Below are 5299 nucleotides of genomic sequence, written 5' to 3'. Positions count from 1 at the left end.
AGAGAAAAAAGAAAAGAAAATATTAATCTAAATTATTTATCATGGATTTTTTGCTATATCACAGAATTTTGCTGTATTGCACACTATACATATGTTGTTAAAATTATGTAGATTGGGCCGGGGAGATAGCTTAGTAGAATTAGCCCTTGCCTGGCAAGTACAAGGGCCTGAATTCAATCTCTGCAAAAGAAAGAAAGAAAGAAAGAAAGAAAGAAAGAAAGAAAGAAAGAAAGAAAGAAAGAAAGAAAGAAAGAAAGATTATGTAGATTGATGAGTTTAGAAAATGGTTATAAACATTAAAATTATTTTTAAAAGTGTGGGAAAAGCTTATAAGAGTGTGGATAAGGTCTCTAAAGCCTTGAAATACGTATATAAATACTAAATGAATATAATGTTGCTACTTTGCTGATTTTTACTTATTGCAGGGGTGTGTGGAAGCATCAGTGAGGGATATGTATATATTCCCAAAGATGTTCAGAAGAACAGAGCTTTATAATAATAATTGGAAATAATATATATTCATTATTACAAGATTTTTTATCAATTATAAATTCCAGTAATGGGAAAACAATCAGAAAAAAGAAGGAGGGAGAGAATGAACTATTATTGCATTCAGCAGCATGAATAATTTTCAAAAACACTTAATTTTGTAATGCAAGCCACACATTTATTTGAAGTTTGAGAACAGACTAAAGTATTAATATACAAAGTTTAGGTAGATATTTCCTGCATGTGTGTGAACATACACACATAGTGGAAATGCTCTGTATCTTCATGGAAATGCAGTTATATTGATCCAGTCACTTGTCACAAATCATTGAATAATTCATTTAAAATATATACACATTTTATTATGCAAATTTTGATTGAATAAATATCAGAAGTATTTTATTTTTTTAAAAAATCAAGTAGAAGACATTTTGCCATTAATCCCTCTGAAAATACACTTATTTTGAAATTCATTTATCCCATCATTCTTTTCATTTTCTGACACCATTGGCCTAAAGAGGAAAAGGTAGTTGATCTGATAAATGCTAACCATTTTTACTTCTAAGCCTTCTGAGTAATTGTCATCTTGAAAGAAATGTAAGGACAGCAAACAAGGAGATTAAACAATTATTGCTAATCACAGTGGTTAAAACTTTTCCATGATCAATTCAGTTCTTTCCAAACTCAGAACAGATAGAAACTGTGTAAGAAAGTTACATTTGATTTGGAACTGCTAATATCAGATGGGACTATAATTACAGTGTCAAAAATTTGCTTTTACATTTTCATTTGAATTAGCTCATGTCTATGATGCATAGTTGGAAATCAGTACATGTATATATCCTATCTTGATCATTTCTATTCTCTTTCCCTCTTTCCTTTAATGATCTCTTTCCTCTTCCCATAATCCCCTTCATCTGCACAAAATCTACCACCCTCTCTGATCATATCTCCTATATTGAATCTTTAATTTATTTAGATCTCTGGCTTCTCATTTAAGAGAATCTATGTAATATTTAATTTTCTGCATCTGACTTATTTCACACATTTCACATAAGGTCTCAAGGTCTATCCATTTTCCTGCAAATGATGTGTTTTCAGAGATGTAAATGGATTATTTTATCATTTGCTTTCCTTTGACATCTTTGTTTCAGTTTAACTTTCCACATCATTTACCTTTTAAGGGAAAGTGTTTTTTTACTCTAACCATTTGGTCCATGCACTATTAGATTATAAAATGTATCTGATCTGCTCAGCTTTGTAGAAACAAGTGAAGTCTGAGAATTCCTGCAGACATCTACACAGGTTTCAAACAGAGAAGATATTTTTTTCTCAAATTAAGACAATTTGATGTCTTTCTTGAAAGTTGTTGTCTGCCACATCTTCAACCTGTGACCTTCAGCAAGATTTTTTCAAATTATTTTTTTTGAGGGGGGGAGTTTAGCAGGTTGTTTAGGGTCTCACTACTAGATCAGATTCATAGCAATCTCCCTGTTTACAGCCTCCCAAGAGCTGGGATTACGGGCGTGCCTCATGCTCAGTCTCAATTGCCATCTTAGTGGCCCCCTGGGTAGGGGCCAGCATGGCAGGCACAGGGATTGAACCCCTGGCCCCTACACCTGCTTGCAGGTGCTTTAATCTGCTGAGCTATTTGGCTGGCCCTGCAAATTATTTCTTCATAATTAAAATTTCACATTTTTTCCTCAGATGAAAGTTTAACCTTATCTCATAAAGGAAACACATCTTGAATGAGTATTTTTTAATATTTGCAATTTATTTTTATTAAATAAAATGTACATATTTGTGTGAAAAATACATGAGGGATTCATAGCATTTTTCTCCATTGTAGAATAGCAATCTCTTTATTGTGAAAACTTTCTACAATAAATATTATGCTGTAAGGCAGAATGTTAATCCATTGCTGTTGCCAAACTAAAAAATGTGGTCAACATCACATTCATATACATATATTTGTATAATATATGTATGCAATTTTAAAATACATGCTCACAAATTATTCTTAAAATTCTTTAGATTACATTATTAATAAATGGTAAATTCTGTCAGTTAAAGAAAATAACTAGATGACATAATGTCATCAAAATTAGGAGACATTCAGTACAGTGATTTGCAAAAGAGAATAGTTTTCACAATGCTAATTATCTGAATGTATTTGCATTTATGATAAAGTTCTTGCTTCTCATTCACTAAAAGTCATTTCAGGAGACAAATTAGTCCTTCATTAATAAATAATTAAACATTTTATCTCTGCATTGCCTGAAAGCAGTTGTAAGTACACCTTTCCATGTTGTTAATTTGTTGTCCAGCAAACAGATTGCCTGAGGAAATTTTGTTACTCAAGATTTTGATACTTTGGACATAATTTGCTTGCCTCCCTATTTCTTATTGATAATGCAAATCAAAGCCATAAGTGATCTATGACCTGTCAGAAGACGCTGCTTTGGAAAACCTTCGTAACATTAATATAAACTGCTCGGAGTTGTGTATGGAACATTTCTCCTTATAATTAAGAAGACAAACAGGGCTGAGAATATGCTGCTTCATCAAGTTTTACATGGGGAAGCATTCCCAAAATGAACTTTCAAAAAGAACTCCATAAATTCTGCCAAGAAAGAAGATATAAAACATCATGTTTTTTACTATAGTGTACTCAGGAAAATAAATATTACACATGAAAAAGTATTTTTAATTAATTATATATATTTGAACCTTATAAATCAAACTTTAATTGGTATTATAAACTTGTATGTAATTTTTAAAAAAATCTGTTGTCCAGTGTATGCGTCTATAGCACAAAATTCTGGCCAGAGCATACTCCAAGGCTGTCCAAAAGTGATATAAAAATCACTTAAAATGTGTTTTTGTCTTCATCAACCTTATAGCCTCTAGAGAGATCCTTATACATGGAAGGCATTCATTAAAAATTATCCTTAATCAAATCACCTTAAGAAAATAATTTTTTTACAAGTGAGCATAGTTAGACTTTTAACATTTATTTTAGGTCAGTCATTTCTGTTCAGAGAAACTAATGGTATCTTGGAAAGGCCACTTAATTAAAGAAAAGAAATCTGAAGAAATATGTAAATCCACACTTCTCTGCCTCAGTAGGAAGAGTTGTGGAGAAAAGGGAGGTAGAAATGCTACAGCTGAGTCCAGTAGACTTGTCAGTGCGAAATAGGACAGCAAAGGCAAATGACCCCTAGCGCCCTTCGTTTAAACACCTCTGACTTCCAAAACTAAGTGTAGCTGCTAACCTGGAACGTTTATTAAAATTTTTAATTAAAAGTATTGTTATAATTTAGGTAGATACTCTGGAAACTTTTGAATGTCAGAAAATAACTTCCTATTCAGCATTGACCCCTCATAATTCTTGAATATGTGTAAGGTTGACTTCTGTAAGTTTGTTTCATTTGCTTAAGAGTTAGAAAACTTCCTTGAAGATAACAACATACAATATTATAACCATTGTTATATCTTATTATTTCTGATAGGACATTTCCTATTATTTTGCTTTGAAATTCTTCATTGTTTTTCTTCTTTTTTATGTTTTTTAAAGTAAAAAACTAAGGAACTCACCACCTTACTAAGAAAATTTTACATGCAAATTTTAATAATTCTTTAGGAAGTAACAGAAGTTTAAAGCTCATAGTACCTAATAATACTTCAAGACTCAAAATACAAATTAGTTTGAAATTATATTTTAATTAACTACTTTTAAAGAAATTCCTGGGTAATATACTATTCTGTATTATGTGTCTTATATGTTGTGTAATTTTCTTTATTACTTTTCTACAATAATTTTCTTTTGTTTCATATCACCTTTTCCCAAGGAATGAAATCAATAAATAAAGTACAAACAAATAGTATTTGTCTATGGACTTTCGTTTTACCATGAAAATGATTCTAATGATGCATGAATAGGAGGATATTTAAAAAGCTTATGTTTCTGATAAAGCTTTATCTGGTAACCTGAACAACTAACTTGAAGATAATATCATGTAATACAGCAACCATTGTTGAATTTCTAGTACTTTGTTCAGTGAAATTTTGTATCGTTTTATTGATTTTTTATCACTATTTTGTATTCTTTTTAAAAAGTAAAAATAATAATAATATTTATGTAACTGAAGGTATTCAACAACCAGCCAATAGAGTTTGCATTTAAGAATAGTTACCGAGTTTATTTTTCAATTAGCTGTTTAAAAGAGAAATATTTCCAAGGAAAATCTCAATTGCTGCATTACCAAAAATTTAGACCTGCTGCATGTGTTCTTTTTAATGTATTTAATACAGGGTCTAATGCAGGATCTCACTGCACAGACCAGACTCATAGTGATCCTCCTGTTTTCAGCCTCCCAAATGCTGGGATTACAGGTGCGCACCTCCACGTCCAGTCTCACTTGTGGCTCAGTGTGCCCTGAGGGTGGGGCTGGCACGGCATGCCTGGGATTGAACCCCAGTCGCTGCGCTCTGCCTAAGGAGGTGCTTTAGTCCACTGAGATGGATGTGCACTTCCATGTACAGGAGTACAACTGTGTGAAAGAAAGTAACCATCCAGGGACAGAGCAAATCCAACTCAGAAGGTTCTAATGCACTCAGATGGGGTCCCATCTTTGTATCTGAGAAGTCAACACAAGACAGAGAAAAGACTGAAAAATAGCTTGGTTTTGCCAATTATTTTGTATTATGGACCCTGCCGATTTCAGATTTGCTACCATGAATTCAAGCTCTCTCTCTCTCTGTCTCTCTCTCTCTCTCTTTGTCTCTCTCTCTCTCTCTCTCTCTCTCT

Source organism: Octodon degus, unplaced genomic scaffold (genome assembly GCF_000260255.1).
Source record: "Octodon degus isolate 3935 unplaced genomic scaffold, OctDeg1.0 scaffold00265, whole genome shotgun sequence".
Classification (NCBI taxonomy): domain Eukaryota; kingdom Metazoa; phylum Chordata; class Mammalia; order Rodentia; family Octodontidae; genus Octodon; species Octodon degus.
Note: the sequence above shows the minus strand (reverse complement) of the source record.